Genomic DNA, 24,549 nt, shown 5'->3' on the forward strand with positions numbered 1-24,549 from the left:
GAAAATATTATATTTAAGGGATTTTTTAAATCAGTAAAAAAAGAATAAACTTTATTTTAAAAATTAAAAAACATTAATATATGTATATCAAGAAAGAAATAAAGTTAATGCTTTATATTTCCCTGAAGAAATTAAATAAATGTTCTATGGTAATTGTTAGAATTCTCCTCCTACTCCCCTCTTTGTATATACTATAAATGAGGCAGACAAATGAAAAATGTTTGAGAATGTTGGACAAAGAGATACAGAAACATACAGAGTAAAATCACCTCATAAATATATCACTTGAATTTACAGTTTGAGCTTGAAACCTACGATGGGGAAAGGTTAATCAGGAAGCTTTCTCAGGACATTTAGCTACAGTGACACCTTTCAGTTATTTAAGTTTCCACATTTATTATGTCATCAAATGGGTCTTTGGACGTAACATGTACTAACATTGTAATGCACAAATCTCAATTGTACAATTTTAAATGAAATCACCTTATCCATTTTCTTAATTGCATCTTTAGATAAGAAGTTTTAACTTGATGAAACATAATTTATAATATTTTTTATTTTATAATTACTGTTTTCTGTATCTTAAGAAATTTGCCGATTCCTAGTTCAAGATGACATTCTTTTATGTTTTTCCTAAAGGCTTTATAGATTTTGTTTTTTTCATGTAAGTCTATTATACACCATGAATTAATATTTTGTATGGTATAAGGTAGGGTTCAAAAAATTTTTTTTTCATATTACATCCAGTTGTTCCTATATCTTTTGTTGAAAGGATTTTGCTTTGGCATTTTTCTTGAAAATCAATTTACTGTGTAAGTCTGCATCTTTTTCTGTACTTTCTTTTATCATGTATTTTGTGAATATCCAACTTCTTGATTTTTAATGCTTTATAGAAAGTCTTGAATTTGGACCATATAAGTCCTCTATTTTTGTTTTTCTTTTTAAGATTATTAAAATTTTTATATCCTTTGCATTTCTATATCTATTTTGTTTTTTTGTTTGTTTGTTTGTTTTTGTTTTTTTAAAATATATTTTATTGATTTTTTTTACAGAGAGGAAGGGAGAGAGATAGAGAGTTAGAAACATCGATGAGAGAGAAACATCGATCAGCTGCCTCCTGCACATCTCCTACTGGGGATATGCCCGCAACCCAGGTACATGCCCTTGACCGGAATCGAACCCGGGACCCCTCAGTCCACAGGCCGACGCTCTATCCACTGAGCCAAACCGATTTCGGCTCTATATCTATTTTGAATAAGCTAGTTAATTTCTATAAAATGTATCTGCTGGGATATTGATTTGAAGGAATAGCTTTTGATCTACCAATTCATGAACATGATATATTTCTTCATTTATTGGGTTTCTTTTATTTTTCTAACAATATGTAGAGGTATGCATGATTTTGTCAAATTTATTTTTATGCATTTTGTTTTCATGTTATTGTAACTTGAATGGATTTTAATTTCATTTTCTAATTATCTATTGCTACCATATAAAATATATTATTGGAGATTGACTTTATATACTTTGGCTTTCCCACATTGACAACTTGGTTTTATGGGTGTTTTGTAGATTTCTTAGGATTATTTTTGTACACGAACATGTCTATGAAAATAAAAGCAATTTTATTTCTCCAATTATTTTTATGAAGACATGATATTAAAACTACAATATTATAATGAAGTAACAGAATAAACTGTGCAAAACATACTTTTAAAATTATATTTATGGGGTAGCATTGGCTAAAATTAAATAAATGTCAGGTGTACAGCTTTATGATACAATATCTATATATTCCACTGTATGTTCCCTACTCAAAGTCTAGTCTCCTTTTGTCATGTCACCAGATATTTGTCACCCTTTATCCTCTATATTCCCTCTCCACCCTTTACCCCTTTGGTAACCACCATACTATTATCTGTATCTATGAGTTTGTTTGTTTGCTTTTTGTTTTATATGCCACATATGAGCAAAATCATATGATTCTTGTTCTTTTTTCATCAGGCTTATTTCACTTAATATGATACTTTCATGATCCACCCATGTTGCTGCCAATGCAATATTTCATCTTTTTTATTGCTGAATAGTACTCCATTATATGGATATAAGTTTATCTATTCTCTTACTAATGGACACGTTGGCCATTTCCAGTTTTTGGTTCTATTAACAAGCTTGCTATGAATGCTTTCATGCAAGTCTTTTTTTGGACATCTTTTCTTGTGGCTAAATACCTAGTATTGAAATTGCTCAGCCATACGGTAGACATATATTTGGTTTCTATTTTTAGTAAAATTAGTTTCTCAGAAGCTGCCAACCTTTCCAAAGGGGTTGCATCATTTGCAAGAAAGTTTCAGGCAATCTCCTTCCTTGCCAACATTTGATTTTGTGAGTCTTTAATTATAGTGGAGCCCCCGAAAGCCTGAGTGACTTAGTGGAGCAGGATTCTGGGCATACCGATTTTAGACAAGTAGAATGACAAAGATAGATTTTGTTGTGTCAGTCCTCTGAGATTTCAGGGCCAATTTGTCACCACAGCATAACATGCTTTGTCCTTATTAATAAAATTTCCAAAACTCAGTAGGAGAAAAGAGCATTTCAAGACGCTGTTGCATAAAAGACTCATTTTGAAAGCAATGTGCTGAATTGTCTGATAAAGAGGTGATGGCATCTATTCAGTCAGCTGTAGACTAGCAGGAAAAAGCAAGCTTAAATTAAGACAAATGCATGAGAGGATCCTTCAGTTTTCTTCTAATTCAACAGGTTACTCTTATGCTCTCGCAAAATATCACTGTGTGCAGGTAAACTTGACTAAGTTTTAGTCGTGCAACATGAAGAGCTAATTGCACATATATTAAAACCTGAAGCTTTAACTTTAACAAACATATTTAAAAATGTATTTGAGAATAGTCTAGTTAAAATCACCCAGTAAAGAAGACACTGAAGTAACTTTACAGTGGATCCTAATGGCACAAAAGTATTTACCAGTAATCTGACTTCTTTATATGCTTCACAGTCATTTTTATGTTACATTAACTTCATTTTGTATTTTTTGGATCATTCTCGTACTGCTCAAAGTGCAGTGGGTTGTGGCCTAATTGCCTTATTTTGCAGTATTAAATAACCTATAAAAATGAATAGTATGAATTAAAAGAAATGAACCTTGGTCATTGCAGGTGGTATAGGAAAGCAAAACAATAGAATAATCCCAAAATGGACCAGTGGGGACTTAACTTAAATCTGAATTAACTGAAGTAAATATAACTCAAGGATAATCTCTATTTTACAAACAATACATCTTTATCAATATTTACAGCTAATTAATCTGTCCATATCCTAACTGCTCAGCAGTATATCATAAACCATAAGTGATGATACTTACAGGCTTTTAAAAATTATCTAAATCATTCCTTTTCAAAAGCATCTGCTTTCTACTATAATTAGAAAGGGGAGGGTATATAAAGGACAGATTTGATTTACCCAGTTATTTTTCAAAAGTAGGATTGTTAATGTCTTAACTCATAATCAATAGTGTTTTCCTTCCCACTGTAACTATTTTCTATAGTTCCATTCAATACCAAAGTTCATAAAAATTGGCATAGTTATCATAAATGCTAGTTAGATTAGTTTCCTTCTTTGATTGTATTTTTTGTTGGCTGTGTTTTTGTTTTTGTTTTTTTTACAAAGTAGACAAACCTGAAAGCATTCCTAAATCCAATCTGAAATGAGAAAATCCTTAATATATTTGCTAACTTGCTTAATTAAGATACCTGTTTCTATGACTTCAGCTATCAGCTCAAAACATGTGAACTCTCATATGTAGAGATCTTAAATTAAGACTTTCCTCTTTCTTCCAGGATTAGTTCCTAAGGTGGTTTTAGTACCAAATTCAGGCCCTTGTTTTTTCTTTTGAACTTCTCTCAAATAGCTCCTTCTTTCTCTCCCATAATCCTCCTCCTTAGCTCTTCCAGATCCTCCATTGCTCACCAGCACTGGGATAGTGGCTCATTTACTGGTCTTGCCTTCCTTTCTTGACTCCAGTCTATCTATCGTCCACATAACCAGAGCAGCCCTCCTGAAATACTCCTTTCATATGGTTTTCACCTGCATAGCACTCTGGTGCACCTCTTTTGTCCATGGAGTAAAATAAAAGGGTGACAGCTTCAGACTCGAGGATTTACACAGGTCTGGTTCCCTCTCATCTTTGGTCACATCTTAACTAAAAGTCCCTCCACTCTAGCCAAGCCAATCTTTGGACTAGACAACAAAATCATAGTTCCCTTTTCTGATTTGAGCCCTTTTTTTCTATATTTCTCACTACTGTGTGCCTAACTATATCCATTTTAGTGCATATTTACTACATTCCTTTCTTTTTATAGACTTTTTCCTTTAGTCAACACCTATTCTGTGGGCATCTGCAGTGGATCATGTCTCCAAAGGCAATCTTGATGGGAACCGAGGAAAGTGTCTTTGTGCCTAACTCGCTTATGACTTAGTTCCTGTTTTGTGTGACATGTAGCAGAAAGAATACTGGGCTGTGAGGAGACCTCTCAGAGTAACTGCTCTCTGAAAGTACAGAGTACCTCATTCTGTTTACTTTCTCACCACCTTACAGTGTCAGTAGCTAAAAAGGCACTCAGTACATTTTTTTGTTGAATAAACTGTGCCTTAGAGAGGTCTTACCCTTCCTAGGATATAATCTTCTGAACCAAGAAAGGGAAATTTGAAATTAGTGTATTGCTGAAGAAATTCCATGGTGCTCATCATTGTACAATGTATTTTCTATGGCCATGAATTATTGGTCAAATTTCTATACCCATATATTATATTGAACTAGAGGCCCAATGCATGAAATTCATGCAAGGGTAGGTTTTCCTTCCCTCTGGCTACCAGCACCCGGGCTTCCCTCTGGCTGCTGGCACCTGGGACCTGGGCTTCCCTCCACTGCCAGCACCTGGGACGCGGGCTTCCCTCTGGCTGCCGGCACCTGGGCTTCCCTCTGGCTGCCGGCACCTGGGCTTCCCCTGGCTGCTGGCATCCAGCCCCAGCCCCTGCCCACACCCACCTGGGCCTGGCACTGCCTGAGTTTGCCGCCACTCCTCCTCTCCCCCTTGATTGATCACCCACCGGCCGGTAGCCTAGGCCTCCATCTGCGGGGCAATTGTGGGGTGATGGCAGGCCCCTGCCCCGACCAATCATATCACACCCACCTTGGCTGGCCTGGCACTAGTGCATGTCATAGCGTGGTCATCCAGACGGTCATTGTGCTGTTCGGCTTTTCAGTCGATTTGCATATTACGCTTTTATTATCATAGATGGTCTTTGCAGAAAGACCTATAAATTCTCGATAGATGTGTGTTGCTTGATTTCCAGCATCCTAAGTATTTTTATTATAGCTCTTGTCTGGGGACATTATTGTTTCACCTCCCTCCCCTTTTCAAATCATTGTAGGAGTTTTTTTGTGTTCTTGAAATAAAGGCAAACAGTAACATTCCTAATATAGTGTGACTGTCACAGATGACTTTCTGGAACATTAAGTTTGCTTATATTTACCACTTGAGGACAGTTTTAGGAAAGAAAACATTAAATCCTTTTCTTAAATGATACTCATCTCTCCAGTGATACTCAATACACCAAAGTTACCCAGCTCTGCCATTTACATGCTGAGAGGCATATAAAAACAGAATACAGCTTCTTATCTCAAATTCTGTCGTTAAACTAAAGGCCCCATTGCAGTCACAAGTGACTTAAAGCCTAGAAGGGCTGGTGTGTAGGCAACGTGCATGTAGGAACCAAATTTTCCTATAGAAATATCCCAGCTAGGCTGGGAAGGCCCTGGGTTCCAGCCTTTTTTTATGCTGCTTATTCAGTCTGTACAGATTAGCATTACCAACACCGTACCATGATCTCAAAGATTAAAACAAAAATGAGAATAATTAACATTTTGTTGGTAAGATAGTACATACACACTTCTCTCCATCTATGACAGAAAATCAAGCATAGATACAAATCAGTTTCTGCCGAAACCGGTTTGGCTCAGTGGATAGAGCGTCGGCCTGCGGACTGAAAGGTCCCAGGTTCGATTCCGGTCTAGGGCATGTACTTGGGTTGCGGGCACATCCCCAGTGGGAGATGTGCAGGAGGCAGCTGATCGATGTTTCTCTCTCATCGATGTTTCTAACTCTCTATCTCTCTCCCTTCCTCTCTGTAAAAAAATCAATAAAAATATATTAAAAAAAAAAAAAAAACAAAACAAAAAAAAAAACAAATCAGTTTCTGACCTTATCTGAGTCCTCAAATTTCCCTAACAATGTATCTGTGTCAATTCCCTCTTCCAACTGTTGGGGTAAACCATCCAGAGTCTCATCCTTTTCTTAAGTCTCCTTTTGTTGTCATTCTCAGTGGAAGATTTTTACCTTTATCTTCATAGAGAGAGTAAAAGATGCTAAGTGTTAATTCCCTTAAGTCCTAACTTTTAATCCATATTGACTTCCGTCACTCCTGTTTAAATGCAGGAGAACAATGTCCAAGGCCAGATCTGACACATGGCTCAGACGTGTATTGGTCAAACCATCCCTCTCTGGAACAGTAGATCTCAGCTTTGGCTGCACGCTAGAATGACCTGGCATGCTTTTACAAAACGGATGCTCAATCCCACCTTTGACCAACAAAGTCAGAATCTCTGAGGGTGAAGCTTAGGTATCAGTACATTTTAAATACTCCCTAGATGATCCCATGAACAGCCAGGCTTACCAACCAGCCCTTATCCTAAACCTTCACAAGGGCAAGCATCTTATAGGTGTGGAAAACTGTTCCACTGAACATTCTGCAGCTCTCCATCAAGAATAATCATGGAATGATGTTTTCTGCACAGACATACCATGACTACATCTGATTTGAGTTAATTTTACTGTTCATACAACCGAAGAAAAATTATGTATAATACTGCAGTAATTTTTAAATTTAAGTTCTAGAGAAACACTCAAACATCCATCAAACAAAATTGTAGTTACTGGTGGTGATGATAAGAGAAGCATGAGAGATGAATAGTTTGTGCCTTGATTATTAGAATTGAGATGTTTACTATTTCTCAAGCACATTCTTTACCTCAGGAGTTTTAACCATTTGTCCCTTGGAAAACTTGATGCTAGTGCTTTGTCACACTGAATGTAATGGCACTTTGTTCTGGAAAAAATGTAATATTTAAGGTGTTATAATGATTGTACACTGAAAGGTGATATGTTACTGCCCCCATAGGCAGAAAAAAAAATTTCCACGAACCATTTTAATTTTTTTATGTTTTACGTTTTAATTTTATTATGTATTGGTTTCGGTTATACTGTTTAGTGGTCAGATAATCACATATTTCCCATAGTGTTCCCCTTGATATTTCCATTATCCCTGTTGTCCCCATTTATAGTTATCACAATATTATCAACTACATTTCCTATGCTTTACTCATTTCCCTGTGACTATTTTGTAACTACCAATTTGTGCTTCATAATCCCTTCCCCTCTTTCACCCAGTGCCCCAATCTCACTCCCCTCTCTGTATCTATGAGTTTGTTCAACTTTCTTTGTTTTTTGTTTGTTTGTTTGTTTTTTGCTATGAACCATATTTCTGTCCTTACCACTTATATGTATGCCTGAACCTCTAACTAAGGCCCATTACTTTTTCATATTTGATAAAGTCTCCATATTGATAATATTAAGTATTTTATATTAAATATAGTATAAAATACTTCCTTCTATTAAAATAGCAAATGTTTTATTGTTATATTAAATAGTATATATTTATTAAATGCATTATAATGAGTATTAATTCTATATATCATATTTAATACAATAACTATATCAAGTGTAATGGTAATAGTGAAAAAAAATTTAGTCAAAGTATTTATTAAAAAGTTTTGTCAGCTCTTATTTCCAGATAAATATTAATTTTGTTTATTCTACATATAAAGTGGACTATAATTCATCATTAAAAAGAAACAAAATACTAATTAATACCTTTTATAACATTGCTAATCATTAAAAACATTGTGCTAAGTGAAAGAAACCAGTCATGAAAGGTCATAATTCCATTTATAGGAAATGTAAATCTATAGAGACAGAGAATAGTGGTTTCCTAGGGATGGAAGAGTTGAGGAGAACTGTGTAGTGATTGATAATGGGGACTTTTTTGTAGTGATGAAAATATTCTAAAATTGATTATAGTGATGGTGGAACAACCTTGCAAATATACTAAAAAGCATTGAATTGTACATTTTAAATGGGTATAGTATATTGTATATGAATTATATCTCTATAGGCTGTTATAAAAATTTTACTAAAAATAAGTAAATGTGAATCACATTTTATTTGTTTTCTACCTGAACTGCAAGTATTAAGGCTGAATACAACGTTCAAGAACATGCAAAGACTCAAGGTATTTTGCTATCATGAGTTCTCATTAGACAGTGGGCTTCAGATAACCAAGATTACTGGAGAGATAGTAGTGCAATAACAGGTTGATAAGCATTAACTATATATTTACCTGTAGTAGTAGGACTAAGTGATTGTTATCAGTTTATACCTCCTGTCTTATCCTAAATAATAATAGCCCCCTTTAGTCTCAAAACTTTTCTGACTTAGTAAATTATATAAATGCCCTTGAGTTACGGGAGGTAGTAGCATGTGTGAAGGAAGAGGAAGTTGACACAGGTAAGGACAGATACCAGCAGCACACCGGCGAAGAGTGGGGGATTCCTCCCAGCATCTGCAGCTTCTTCCTGTGCTCATCACGGTGTTCCTTTGCGCACTGGTAATCCCCAGAGGGGTCAAGTGCTTGCTTTCAAAGAATGAATAATGAAAATGGATTCATGGTACCGAGGCAGCAGTTGTAATTTAGACAAGGTAAAGCTACAACCGGAGTGCCTTTCAACCCGCCAACACTTAAACATAAAAACTGTCTGTGAAGGAAGATTTTAAAAGCAATCTCAATGCTGATTCAAAGGAGTAATTCCGTAGTCATCGGCAACTATCTTCTATGTGACAGCCACATGGTTTTGGTAACAAGAAACAGATGGTATCTATCATCAGTTCCAAATGAATAATTAGACACTGTCTCTCTTATTATTTGCAGTGGAGATCAGAGGAAAGGTTTACTTATCACCTTCACATAACCAAGGGCTTAGGAAACGGGAGAAATGTATTGGTTTGGTGACAGTTTATTTTGACAATAGAATAACTTGGATATACTTAATGAAATATTTTCATTTTTCAAATGGACACAGTTCACAGTTTGTCTTTGTATTATGTAGGAAGCCAGCAAGATAGCAATCATTAAAATTTTATTCCTATTGGAATATAGACTTGTCAGCTATAATCAGGGTCTAGTTTGAGGATAGAAACTCTAATCACTTTCATCTTCTCTACTACGGTGAATAAGAAGAAAATTTCTAGAGGGTGATTTTGAAGTGGAACATGTACTTTATATTCAGCTTGGAGACAGAAGCTGGATAAAGAATAGTAAAAAAGAGTTACTTTTCTTCATTGCGAAGCATACTAGTATTCCTTATGTTCAGTTACACTGAACCCTTTCCAGAATGATTATGGAAAACCATCTATATGAAAAACCTCTAAGGCAGGAAGGGGTCACGCTGGACCCAGGCCTTGAAAAATAGTCAAGTGTAGTTACTATAATGAAATCAATAATCCGATTAGAACTCCAAACACAAAACTATTACAGATCAGACCTCTCTTTGCATTCTCTCCTTGAGCCACTCTCTCTTCACATCAAAATTTCCACCAGGTATTTCTGCATTGGCCAGTGCCTGTATCCCATGCCTCTGGTAAGAAATAAAATGGGAAGGGTGGACTGTTATCTCATCATCACCGGTAGCCTTCACATTTTAGAAACTCTTTTTGCACTTTTATGTTAGACAGTGGATGTAAATTTGCCTTGGAACATTTCTGTTTGGGCCAAAATTCTTGAGCAGTTTTTATTTCCTAGAATAAAACTAAGAAATTAGCAAGTTTTAGTGCTCTACCACCTAGAATAAGAGGCATTTTTATTAACTGGCCTGCTATCAGGTTATATTCATGGACAAATGTAGCATTTAATTCTTTTTTTAAAATGAGGTATAATTGACATATAACATTAGTTTAAGATGTACATAATGATTCAATATTGGTTATTTTTAATTCTAACATACAACTCAGTTATTTTATTGAAAAGAACATTAAGTTTGGTTTGATGAAGTTACTTCAACTGGGATTCTACTCTCTGGCTATGGTTTTCAAATGTTCTTGATTTAGTGACTCACTATTTTTCAACTAATAACTATATTTCTTTCATCAGTATGACATTACTATACCAAGAAAAAAGAAATAGTTTGAAATTTCAATGTGTGAAAAAATGAAAACCAGAAAGTAACTTATTTTCTTGTTTTGGTCTAAGAAAGGAGACTGTACTTTTTAACAAATGTTACTAGAACAACTAGTATTGGATTGAGCTAACATAGAAGATAACCAACTATTAGCACAGGGCTCTGTAATACATGACAATTATGGATGCTCAATTGATTTAATTCAGTTTTGACACTTGAGAAAACTTAGGTTGCTGGATCTCAATGTTGCTAAAACCAGTATGTCTGCACTTCCTAGAACAGAAGATCTCAAAGTGTGGTCTTAGGACCATTGAATCAGAATCATCTGAGTTTCTATGTGAAAAATAAATGCCTGTGCTTCATTCCATATTTATAAAATATGTACAAGTTATATGGTGAGAAACTGAAAGCTTTCTCACTGAGATTAGGAACAAGAAAATGATGTCTCCTGTCATTGCTTTTTTCAGCATCATACTGAAAGTCCTAAGTACTACTAAAAGAAAAGAAAAGAGAAAAGAAGATATGCAGAATGATAAAAAAGAAATAAAACTTTGTTCACATATGACATGATTCTCTATGTAGAAAATGTAAAAGAATTGACAAAAAAGCTCTTGAAACTAATAAGCAATTATAACAAAGTTTCTGGATGCAAGGTTAATACATAAAAGTAAATTACTTTTCTGTATGCCATCAATGAACAAGTGTAATTTAAAATAAAAAACACAATACTATGCATATTAGCACCCTTCAAAATACCTAGGGTATAAGTCTAACAAAATATGTACAATTAATATGAAGAAAATTACAAAACTCTAATGTAAGGAATCAATAAGAGGAGAGAGAATCCATGTTCATGGATAGGAAGACTCAATATAGTCAAGAGGTCAATATTGAGTCTATAGATTCAATGCAATCCAAATCAGAATCTCTGCTAGTTATTTGTGGCTACTGAAAATTTTATTCTAAAATTTATATGAGGCAAAAGATCCAGCATACCCAACACAATACTGAAGAACAGAGGACTAACCTATTTCGCTGCAAAACTTACTATAAAACTATAGTGATCAAGACAGTGTAATATTGATGAAATAATAGATAAATAGATCAATGGAACAGCATAGAGAGCCTATAGTCCTGCATAGATACAGTCAACTGATATTTGACAAGAGAACAAAGGCAATCAATATAATTTATAAAAGATATTCTTTTTAACAAATGGTACTGGAACAACTGGACATTTACATGCAAAGAAAGAATGAATCTAGACATAATCCTTACACTTTTAACAAAAATGAACTGAAAATAGGTCACAGCCCGGATGGCATAGCTCAGTGATTGAATGCCAATCCATGAACCAGGTCACAGTTGAATTCCCTGTCAGGGCACATGCTCGGGTTGTGGGTTCGATCCCTAGGAGGAGGCATGCAGGAGGCAGCCAATGGATGATTCTCTCTCATCATTGGTGTTTCTATCTCTTTTCCTCTCCCTTCCTCTCTCTGAAATCCATAAAGAAAGTTTTGCTTACCAGGTAAGAAGATAAACACAAAACAATGAAAGATGGCCAATAAACTCAGTAAGTGGGTAAACTATCATTTGAAGAAATACAAATACTAAGGCAATCTTTCAAAACAGATTTTTAAAAAGTATTTCTTAAAATCCTAAAAGGTCAAAGAATAAGTATCATTCATAAAACAAGAAAAAGAAATTGTGACATACAAACAGATGTTTTTCAGAACAAGGAAAATAAAAAAGAACCAATTAGAAATTCTAGGACTGAAAACTATGGTTATTTTTTAATTAATAAATGGACATAACTAAGGAGATGATTAATAAATTAGAAAACCCAAAACAAAATACTAAGAGTTGTTTTTTGTTTTGTTTTTTAAGTGAAGCTACACCTGGTCAGAAAATAGATTGAAAAGTTCCAACATATGCCTAATATGTGTTCTAAAAATAAAAATTATAACAATGGGAAAGAGGCTAGATTTGAAGTAATGAGAAAGTATCTCCTGAATTGAAGAAAGAAATAGATCCTCTTGGTCACAGATAGTGACCAAAGTGGTGAATATGAGAAGTAAAAATCCTATATACAGTATGATGACAACACCATCCTACATGACACTTTTTTTGTGAAATATAAAACAGTGCCCTCTAATAATGATGCTGTCCTTTAATTTCATGACTTGAGTGAGCACCCCTTAGCCTAGTTTTCAGCCCCCAACTTGTTCCCTTAGCCATAATCCTTTGAATGGGGCAAGAATTGCAGAAACATACATAGTGTGGCCTCAAGTAAAAAAAAAAATGAGAGAATCAAATTAGGATTTGATTTACAGACTTCTTACAAAGTAGCAATAATTACACTGAGATTATTCCACCCCTAGTGTTAATACTAAAAGCCATTAGAATAAAATCTTTAAATGCTGAGGGAAAAGGAATCATAACCAGAGGCTCTACCGGTATACAAGATCATTCAAGAGTAAGTAAACAAAGTCTAATGGAATTTATTTCTTACAGATTCTTGCTGAGAGAACTATAAAAGGATGGACTCCAGAAAGTGGAAAAGTGGATCCAAGGAATGGAGTGGGATATAAGCAATAGCGGTGAGTAAAAATAGTAGTAACATATGTGCATTTAATTGAAACCTAATAGATACCTTTTCCGTTTAAACATGGTGATTTTGTTGAAAAAGCTGATAAAGTTAGGTCAGCTTGAATTTATTTACATTGGACTCTCCTTTCTGCCCATGGTTTCAAGTATTTTCAATGTAGGAACTCACTCCTTTTCAGCAATTAATTGCTGTTTCTCTCAGTAGCTGACCATCATTATATAAGAAAAGATAAACAGTTGGAATTTCAATAATATAAGAAAAAAACAGAAAGTAACTTTTTATTTGTCTTTGTAATCCCTGGGAAGTTTCACCTTTTGCTTAGAAACGTGACTACCATGTAAAAGATGCTCAAAAAATATTTCTCAAGTTAATAAATATATTCTTAATTAATTTTTAAAAATATTTTTGATGAGAGAGAGTATTTTGGTGAGATTATAGAATCATATCATTGATTTCTTTTTACTAGAAGACAGTGATAAAAATGCAGCTGGCTAAAAAGGTGTTGCAATGTCTATATCTAAAGAATGTATAGCAATCTTCAAAGAATAATTTTTGAAGAGGTAGTTTTCTGTGGAGTATTTTTCCTTAAATAAATTAATCTTAGGTTTAAAACATTACTTGGTTTTCTTTGGACAACAAAAAAAGGTTATTGTTTGGGAAGCAGAAACATTTTTAAAGATAAAGTTCTTAGTGAAATTTTCTTTCAGAATATGTCACACAGTCATTTTTATATGGAACAGAGAGACACAAGCTTTTCACCTTGACTTGCTCAACCTAGAAGCAATTTTTACGTTGAAGCTGCATGGCTAGCCTAGTATTAATTTGGGGCATTCTCAAACAACACCTGGCAGTTCCAACCTTGTGGTAAAAGTATCATCTTGGCAGAATAATGGTCATTTTCCTACACTTTTGCTCCATATTCAGCTTGCTAGTCAGTAGATGCATACATTTATGGTACTGGTGCTAATAGTCAAATTCCTTTTGTTAATTCTGTGATTATCTTAGAAAAACATGGCTTTTGTCCATGTTCTCCTGGCTGCAAGTCTGAGTGAGACATTAATGTTAAAAGCCAGACTTTTCATGAAGTAGGTGGTCCTGGTCTCAAAATATCTATCTACTTGGTACCTGTTGGCAAGTCAACTATGAAAATGTCTAGGTCTTATATGTGGGTGTTTTTTTTTTTTTAATCTGAGGTTATTGATTATTAAAACTGGTGATGTGGCTACCTGCTGAGAGTGTACTTCCATGGACAGTACATTTGGATTCAGATATTTAATTACTTAGGGCAGCAGGATAAATGCCAGGGCTCACAATCCATATTGAGGTCTTTTCTGCTTTCCTGCCTTCTGTCTTCCTATGAAAAGCCGGTCAGCATCTATTGATTTACGACAAAAATAAAACATAAACCTAATAAATATCCAATAGTTTCTTCTATCTTTTGCTACATATTATAAAGAAGATGTATACTTTGGATCAACAGTTAAAGAAATGTAAATACATAGACACAATTGTACTTCAATTAATAATAGCATTCATTGTTTGACATTAACACTTTCCCAGGCTTGATAGCCATGATTAAGCTACTGGAATGAAATGATTTACAAAGAGATATAGTGGTAACTCTGGACCTGTGGGGCTGCAGAAAAACTTGTTTGGAGAAAAATCTCAAGGAAATACATTTATTTGCCCCTTCAAAACCAACTTGAACGAACTGCTTTGAAATTATGAGGAAGAGGGGATCCATTTCATTTTTCTTTAACCATATTTTTAAATGGTTCAATAAATAGTGTAGAGTACATTACACATGCAATAAAATTAATGGTCATTTTGACAGACTGAAGTCACACTGGGTACTGGAAGACAGCCGTGATCAGGAGGGAAGGGTATTACTCAGACTTTGTTTAGGATATGGAAACCACAGCAATTTTAACAGGATATAATATAATGAATTGTCAGCCAGGAAGTCAAAACCTATGAAAGGGAGAAGTAAGGTTTCACAGAACATCCCTAGGGCTAAGAAAATAAAGGGAAGAGTTTAGGATTAATAAAAATTTAGAAGCTTGAATGAGGGAGGACTCAGTGCTTAGGACTTTGATTTCTGGGGATCTGCATTAGTGCTTCAGGAATGCCACAAAGGTGCTGCATGGGGCTGGGAGCCAAACCTTAGAGGAGGGGGCACCAGTTGGCTACCCGGGAGTCCAACATCACTGTGAGGGGCCATGGTGATGTTGGTTCTGCAGTGCTGGAAAAAAAAAATCTAACTGGAATCAACTGCACTATTAGAACAGTCAGCCAGTGGCAGGGATGCTGAAAGTAAAAGGAATGAAAACAGGAAATAACCTAGTAGCAAAGTACATCTTCTATCTCTTCTGTCTACTCTCTCCCTAATGCATCCTCTTGGCAGAGCCTAAAAATGACCTAACTAGCAAAAAACTGCTTTGCAGAGTCCCAGCCTCAGAATCACAAAAACAGAGAAGAAAGAAGAGTAGATTTGGAGTTAAGAGACGATAGTTGAATATCAAGCACAAGAAAAAAATAACTGACTTGGCTTGCTTGCCTTTTATATGTTTATTTCATGAAGGTTATATTCCATATTTTGGATTTCATATTTTTAGGTAAAAGTAACCATTTTTCAAAAAATATTTTTATTGCTGAATTAGCTCAATTAGAATGAAGAGAAAGTCATTGAATAAAGATGGTTGGCTGAACAAATGCTTGTGCTTCCCCAAATCTCTTAAAACAGCTGAAACAGTATTTTTAAAAATAACCTTGATTATAAAACAATAATAATTCATGACAGAAGGAAAGGACATTAGGTCAAAAGAAAGCAGATGAATTTGATTCATGCATAACGACACTGTAGAAAAGGCAGAACACAAAAGGAAGAAGGCGCACACCACTGCGGATGTGGGAGTGACTCGCAGGGAGCTGCAACCTCAAAGTCAGTGAATGCAAGAAGCGGTTGAGGCCTCTGAAACCTGGGGATCTGCAGTAGTGTAATTCCCTTCTGAGAGGAAAAACCAGTCTCCAGTGGTGCTGAGCAGGGAGCAAGAGCAGTTTGCTGTCATGATAAAGTGATGACAGTATGTAGCTGTGAGACCAGAGAGGTAGTCCCTTGTGTGTGTGGTTCGTGCCCTACAGGAGGAGCATGGAGCTGCAAACAAACTCACCCACAAAACATGCCCAGGCTTCTCCACAAGCCCCTGAGGGAGCTATCCAAGAAAGCGGCATGCATCTCAAGGGTCAGACATTGACTCTGGAACACAAAGAGAATCAAGGATCGCACACAGAAATCGATCTCTATCAGAGTCAGTACATTCACCAAATAGATGACTTGACACCTGAAAATTTAGTTAATTGAATGAAGGAAAATAGTGAAAGAAGCTATAATTGATAATAAAGAGATGATGTCTCTTTTACAAAGCCATTATTGGAAGAAAAATAGATACCTTGGTAATTATAAATCACTAGAGGCCCGGTGCACAAAATTCATGCGGGGGGGGGGGGGGCGCGAGGCGGTCCTCAGCCCAGCCTGCACCCTCTCACAGTATGGGACCCCTCTGGGGATTGGGCCTAAACCAGCAGTTGGACATCCCTATCACAATCCGGAACTGCTGGCTCCTAACCACTCACCTGCCTGCCTGCCTGATCACCCCTAACTGCTCACCTGCCTGCCTGATTGCCCCTAACCACTCTGCCTGCCTGCATGATCCCCCCTAAGCACCTCTGCCTCAGCCCCAGCCACCGCGGCTTTGTCCGGAATGACGTCCGAAGATCATTCGGCTGTCTAGTCTAATTAGCATATTGTGCTTTTATTATTATAGATTGGTAATTTTAAAATAATCTTAATAATAAAAGAAAGAAAGCAGATGGGAAAAAAAGAAAGCAAATGAATTTGATTCATGCATTAACATGGATTAACAACAGTACTTACACCAATTTAAATATCTCAAGTAGAAATTTCAGTATCTCATTAGTTAGCTTAATGGCAGAGTAGACACAGATAAAGACTGAATTTAAAAAGTCAAGGGTTTCTTCAATACAGGGAACAAAAGACAGACATTAAAAATGGCTTTTGTAAAAAATGTCTTAAAATTTTATGTTTTATGGAAGATGGGTCCAGAATGTGCAATATAGCTGTCTTATGAGCATTCCAAACACATAGAACAGAGAGGGTGAAATGGAAGAAGTAATCAAATAAATTATTTAGAAAACATTTCAAAGTGAAATAAACATTAATTCAAAGGGCCCACCAAGTGGCCAGTGGATTAAATAATAAAAGACATCTGTCTTTTGTCTTCACTATTATATTCATAGCATATAAAACAGTGCTTGGCCCATAGTAGGTGCTCAATTAATATTTATTGAATGAACGAAGCTAAACTTTGAGAACACCATGGATAAAGAAAAAAAAAACCAAAGGGCGGGGGGGAAGACAGAAATAAGAATTAGGTTTGCATTAGACTTAACAATAGGAGATACTAAGTGGGACAAAATTACAAATTCTGAGGGATATTGATTTTGAACCTAATATCTTATAGTCAGTCACATGAACATTTAAGGGTGAGTATAAAATAAGATATTGACAAATATGCTAAGACTTAGAAATACAATATTTACAGACCACTGTAAAATAAGTATTTAAACTTGTGCTCTGGCAAGACAAAAATGATTGAAGAATAATAAAAACTTGTGAGCAAGTAAATAAATAAAGTGGATAGTGAAGCCCATATAATTATGCTTCATTAAAAATAATAAGCCCTGGGCGGATATCTCAGTTGGTTTGAACACCTTCCCAATACGCCAAGGGTGCAGGTTTGATCCCCAGGTCAGGGCACATACAAGAATCAACCAATGAATGCATAAATAAGTGGAACAAATCTATGTTTCTCTCTCTTTCTCTCTCTCTCTCCCACTCCTCCTCCTCCTCTTTTTTTTCCTCCTCCTCCACTTCCTCCTTCATTTCCACTTTCTCTAAAAACTCAATGAAAAAAATATCCTCAGATGAGGATTAACAAAAAATAAATAAATAAAATTGAAAAATTAGTAACCCTTCTCAATTAGTAACCCCATGGAGACCCTTCTCAATATAAGCCTCAAAATAAAATGAAGAGCATATGAAGTAGGGGTTCTGTTAGGTAAAGTATACAAAATATACATAAAAATTAGCATGTGGAACAAAGGAGAAAATCTTGAATATGGCATTTACCAAAATAACAAAATAAAATTACGTTTGGTGACTGCATTTCACATTTTAAATGTTCCCAACCAAACAAATTTAAAAAGCAGTCAGCTTGAAATATATAATTTTAAAGTATCTATCTGTCTTTTAAATAAAGTCATGATGTTGTATTCTGCTTCTGAATATAAATATAAAAATAGTTCAGTTAAAATAATTTGATTTCCTTAATTTTTAAAATAATTACATTAATAGGAAAAGCAAAACTTCAAAAATATATGATTACCCTAGAAATGAAAACAAATTTACTTATCCTTTTTTAGAACTTCAGATGAAGATTTTTTTCATTATATAACTCAATGTTCATTTTCAAAAAGATTCATGTGATAATGATTTTAGTTTTTAGAATTTGAGCCCTGGAACATATGAACTACTAGTTTGTTTTCTTTTATCATCTAATAACATTTCTACAATTGCTCTTTGCTTTTTTTATGTCTAGAAGCTTTCAAGTTACCTTAGTATTCAAATAGAACAATTATAGTACCGTTGGCATAGTTACCTCCTCCTTTTTGCTAAAGCCCTTCCTTCTATCTTAAAGTTAACCTCCTTATAGACCCTTGTGTTTTATATATACGTTCCTGAAGTTCCTTCAAATATTGTATATTTATAAAAATCATTCTCTTTAAAAATTATATTTTTCATTATTTGATTTAGGAGATGAAGATAGGAGAGCAATAGTTAATATATATATATTTTAAGCAAAGCAAAAATAGCCTTGTTTTGTTCAGATTTAATTATTGGAAAAAGTCTAATTACTATTGTGGATACTACTAAGAAAGATAGAAGCAATTGGACCTTTGAAACTATGTGACAATCTAGGGATGATGGTACAGTGCAATAAGCCCCAGTTCTAGAGCCAGAAAATGGGGTGGGTAGAGGTTGAAAGGGGACTGAGCCCTGGAAATGGACTTGAACTTGCAATGGATACTCCTCACAGCTGAAGCACACCTCACAAAATCTTGTCTGGTTTTGCTTGGATTGAATGTCAGATACCAAGTTGTTATAACAAACTAGAGGCCCAGTACATGAAATTTGTGCACTGGTAGGATCCCTAGCGGCTGCTGTCCAGGCACTCCCTTCCTTCCCCCGGCTGCCTGCCACCACTGCCGGCCAGAGCCTCCCTCCCTTCCTCTGGCCTGCCCCGCACCCTGGTCAAACTCCCGGACAAACTCCTGGTTGAGGGGACAATTTGCATACTATGCTTTTATTATATAGGATAGACTTAAAATTGGAAAATGTCTCAAACACAATATAAATTAAAGAGTTTGACTTAAAATAAGAGATTGCATTCCTGTTGAGATGGATTCACAACTAGTTTTGCCCTTTAGATGTATTTATTTTTAAATAAGAATTATGGGAGGTAAGTTTGGAGCTAAAGTAGGAGTCTTCATTTCTGATAAATATTGATAATGATAGACCAAAAGATAAGTGGTGGCGTTATTTAAAAGTTGCCCAGGGAAACTGTTCTGTTCTCTGACATTTAGTTTCTTTATATGTTGGTGGATGACATTGTGATCAGTTATGCAGATAATGACCACCATGGTCACATTTATTAGCCTCTACTTCTAATATTACTCAAACCAAGTGTAAATTAAGTTTGCCAGTTATGGTTTAAAAACTATGACAGCCAATTAGAGAAAATTTAGGCTGAGTTGGTTGGCTGAAATTTGTGTAATTAGGAAAGGTGAATCCTCCAGAGCCCTGTCCATCACTGGATGACTTAATCACATCTTATCCTCAATTCCATTAAATACTTTGCTTTTCTATTAAAACCTTATACTTGGCAGTAGGCTGTTACAGGTAGACAGTTGTGTAGAATAATTGGACTTGAGGCCATTAACATCTGAGTTGGCAAAAATAAGTTTAAATTAATTGAGTTCAACGTATTAAGTTCAGTTAAAAATTGCAATTTTAATCCACTGATTTCAATTTATTTTTTTACTTTTAAGACTTGTGGTGATATCCCAAAGATAAATAATATTGCAGAAACTATGGAAATCCCAGTATCTTTACATTCCATGAAGAATCTGTGATTTGGCCATACTTTTTATTGTTTTCAGTTGAAATAAAACATGGCACAAAGAAGTAAATTATTAACATGAGAGGCTTCACTAAATAGAGAAATAATGGTCTAGTATGAATTGGAAATAGAATCAGAACATGTCATCAGTACTATTTACAAGTTATTACATTAACTTTAATTCTAAATTAGTTTAATGAAAATATATGAAATGAATAGTCCACCTTAAATCATGCATTCTTTTCTTCTCTTCCTTTATAAATTAAAAAATTACATTTAAAAGAAAGAAAACTAAATAGTCACTGGTAACCATAAAAAAGCATTTCAAATTTGCATATTGCCGCCCTAACCGGTTTGGCTCAGTGGATAAAACATTGGCCTGCAGACTGAAAGGTCCCAAGTTTGATTCCGGTCAAGGGCATGTACCTTGGTTGTGGGCACACCCCAGTAGGGGGTGTGCAGGAGGCAGCTGATCAATGTTTCTCTCTCATCAATGTTTCTAACTCTCTATCCCTCTCCCTTCCTCTCTGTAAAAAAATCAATAAAATATATTTTTAAAAATTTGCATAATGCCTTCCAATCTGTCCATATGTATATCAGCCTTGTAACATCCTAGTTACAGGAGGGCTTTTTATGTATTCATGAGATGCATAACTATATTCACAATAGGAATATGTCAAAATAAATCAGTCTTAACTAAAAGTTTCTCTAAAACTATCTTTAGATAATCTTATTTGTTTAAGTTTTTAATAAAAATTTTCCATTCTATTATCTTCTCTAGCATACAGTCCTGTTTTTTAACCCTGTGGTATCACATACTTTTATCTTAAAGCAAATGTTAATAAATTGGTAATAAAGTCAAAGAGCACTGTGTTCAGAAAGATTCAGACTCTTCACAATATTTTAACAAATGATTGATTAGCAATGCTGCTCATGGGAGCAAGAGATTCTTATGAAGAAGAGAATTTTATTATTAATGTTCAGAGGTATTTTTTGCATTCTATTTAGTTTTCTTACCAGATACAAAAATAATTCTCTTGCCTTTTTCTTTGTTTGATAATACTTTATTTTTTAATATATTTTTTTATTTTTTCAATTACATGTGACTTACATTATTATATTAGGTTCAGGTGTACATCTTATTGATTAGACATTGGAGAACTTACTAAGTGATCACCCAGAAATCCAGCACCCATCTGCAACCACACATAGATTTAGAATGTTATTGACTGTGTTTTCTATGCTGTACTTTATATCTTACATCCCCATGACTATACCGTAACAACCAATTTGTACTTCTTAATCCTTTCACCTTTTGCACCCATCCTCCCAACCTCCCTCCCATCTGGCAGCCATCAAACTGTCTGTATCTATAAGTCTGTTTCTTTTATGTTTGTTCATTTATTTTGTGTGGTTTTTTTTAGATTCAAATGCTAATAGATATGTATTTCTTGCCATCTTATTTTCTTCTTCTCCTTCTTCTCCTTCTTCTCCTTCTCCTTCTCCTTCTCCTTCTCCTTCTCCTTCTTCAAGACCCTTTAACATTTCATATAATACTGGTTTGGTGGTGATGAATTACTTTAGCTTTTACTTGTCTGGGGAGAGCTGTATCTGTCCTTTGATCCTAAATGATAGCTTTGCTGGGAGAGTAATCTTGGTTGTAGGGCCTTGCTATTCATTACTTTGAATATTTCTTGCCACTCCATTCTCACCAGCAAAGTTTCTGTTGAGAAATCAGCTTACAGTCTTAAGGGAGCTCCCTTGTAAGTGACTAACTGCTTTTCTCTTGCTGCTTTGAAGGTTCTCTCTCTGTCTTTAACTTTTTGCATTTTAATTATGATGTGTCTTGGTGTGGGTCTTTTTGGTTCATCTTGTTTTGGATTCTCTGTGCTTCCTGGTCTATTAACTTGAGCTAGTTAGGAAAGTTTTCTGTCATTATTTTTTCAAATAGTTTTTTTTATTTCTTGTTCTCTCTCTTCTCCTGGCATCCCCATGATGTGGATGTTAGTATGCTTAAAATTGAGGCTCCTTACACCTATCCTCATTATTTGAGGAGTTATTTTTTCTTTTAGCAGTTCTGATTGGGTGTTTCTGCTTCCCTAGATTCCAAATACTGATTTAATTATCAGCTTCATCTCCTCTACTATTGATTCCCTGTAAATTCTTCACTTCAGTTAACATATTCTTCATTTCTGACTCTTTTTTATGTTTTCTATTTCCATTTTTATGTGTCCTATCTCTTTGTTGGTATCATTAAATTCACCTACTCATCCCCTTAAGTTAATTGAGCATCCTTATAACAAGTGTTTTGAATTCTGCATCTGGTAGTAGATTGCTTGTCTCCATTTTGTTTAGTTGTTGTTGTTTTTTATTTTCTGGAGTTTTGTTCTGTTCTTTCATTTGAGATATGTTTCTTTGCCTCCTCATGTTGGCTGCCTCCCTATGTTTGCTTCTGTTTATCAGGTAGAGCTGCTCTATCTCCCAAGCTTGGTAGAGTGGATTTAAGTGGTAGGTGTCCTGTAGGGTCCAGTGGAACAGTCTTCCTGATCACCCAAGCTGGGCCTTCCAGGTGTATCCCCATTGTGGCTGTGTGCACTTCCTTGTTGTAATTGAACCTTGATTGCTGTTGGCAAATAAATGGAAGGGATTTACCCCCAGGCCAATCATCTGCAAGGACTGGCTGTGACCTCAGGCCACCTTGGAGAATCAGTTGTGCAGGGGACCACTCCAAAGAGCAGTACTTACTTCAGCAGGCTCTGTTGCCCCTGAGTTTTCCCCTTAGGTGTGTCACTTATGGAGGTGGTTAAATGGTGGTGCTTCAACATGGTCTGAAGCTGTCCACTCAGTGCTCTGGCTCTGGGACCTCCCAGGAGGTTCAGGCCAAGGTCAGATGCCACCTGTGTTCTTCATGGGGCCACCCAGCATGAGCTACAAAGTGATCTGCAGATGGCTCTACTTGTGCTGGGCTTGGAGGTGACCAGTCCAGGCCAAGCTGCAAAGCAAGGCCAGCTACTGCCAGTGCAGAGCCTGGGGCCGCTTAGGGAGAGATAAAGGGCATGCTGAGGGCAACTGCTCCTTGTTTAAGATATTTAGAGAAATCTGAAGCATGAGTCAAGACAGACCATTCATATGAAAAAGCCACTGGAAATAGCTTGAATGGGCCTGCAATTGGGGTGGGGCATGATCTCAAGGAATTATAAGGGTGGAACCAACAGGGTGAGCCAGGTTGATGGAGTCTCAGATATGGTGCTCACCTGCTGGCTCTGTGGAGGGAGGGCTCATCAAAGGAACAATGGCCTCTGCCAGTGCTTATATCTTGGAGAAAGCCACCCCTTCAGCTCTAGTCCTGATGCCAGATAATTCAGTTCTTCCTCATATGTTTCTGGTCCCTTTCAAGCTACTGCCCCAGTGCTGGAGCTCAGAGGGAGGGAGTCTGAGTTGGTCCATGCACAGGCCCTTTAAGAGGAACTGCCTTGTACTCCAGCAGCCCTCTCTCTTCCTCAGCCTCAATGCCCACTAGTTTTTACAGCCCAAAGTTATGGGGACTTTTCTTCCTGGCACTGGAACCCTGAGCTGGGGGACCCTGGTGTGGGGCTGGGACTGCTACTCCTCAGGGGAGACCTCTGTAGCTAAGATATACCTCCCAATTATCTACCACATGTGGGTGTGGACCAGCCTGTTCTGCATCCCCACCCCTTCTACCAGCCTTGATGTGACTTCTTTAAGTCCCTAGTTGTAGGACTTCGATTCAGCCGAATTTCAAGTGGTTCTGAATGATGGTTGTTCTGTAGTTTGGTTTTAATTTTGATGTGGCTGTGGGAGGATGTGAGTCTCCTGCTTACCTACACTGTCGTCTTAACCAGAAGTCTGACAAGGGTTATTCTGAAGAGATCTTCTCACTGAGATTGATAGTTGTGGGATCCAATTTGGATAAAAATGGAACCTTCTCTTCTTCCTTTTCTCCTCTCTTCTCTTTACCTCCCTTCCCCTTTCCTTTTAGGAAGCCCAGGGCTGGAAAAGCCTTTTGAGAGTTAGAAATTTCAGCAACTTCTACCTTGTTGCCTCATTACCCTTAGCACATTGATTCCTCCTTATAGTCAAGCTCCAGTCATGACAGAAATTCCAGAGGGCAGGAAGGCAGGAGAGGAAATGCCAGTTTCTTGCCTTTTAAAACTAGTTTTTCTTCTTATAACAATGTTCTGCAGCTCTGAATCCTTGATCATGTTCTATTTGTGGGTCAATTGGAGTAGCTCCTGACATATTAACATGCAAACACTATATTTTATGATCACTCACATGTCTGAGAACGTATTTCT

At 36.0% G+C, this 24,549-nt stretch overlaps 1 protein-coding gene across 2 annotated transcripts in view; it reads left to right on the forward strand.

Moving 5' to 3' along the window:
* Positions 1 to 24,549, forward strand: part of KCNN2 (potassium calcium-activated channel subfamily N member 2) — a 362,515-nt gene that overhangs the window by 86,518 nt on the left and 251,448 nt on the right. For both annotated transcript variants that reach the window (XM_036310432.1, XM_036310433.1), the window contains exon 2: positions 12,881 to 12,966. The gene's annotated coding sequence lies outside the window, so the exon portion shown is untranslated. The remainder of the gene's footprint in view (positions 1 to 12,880; positions 12,967 to 24,549) is intronic.

This window comes from Myotis myotis, unplaced genomic scaffold (assembly GCF_014108235.1).
Source record: "Myotis myotis isolate mMyoMyo1 unplaced genomic scaffold, mMyoMyo1.p scaffold_m19_p_5, whole genome shotgun sequence".
Taxonomy (NCBI): domain Eukaryota; kingdom Metazoa; phylum Chordata; class Mammalia; order Chiroptera; family Vespertilionidae; genus Myotis; species Myotis myotis.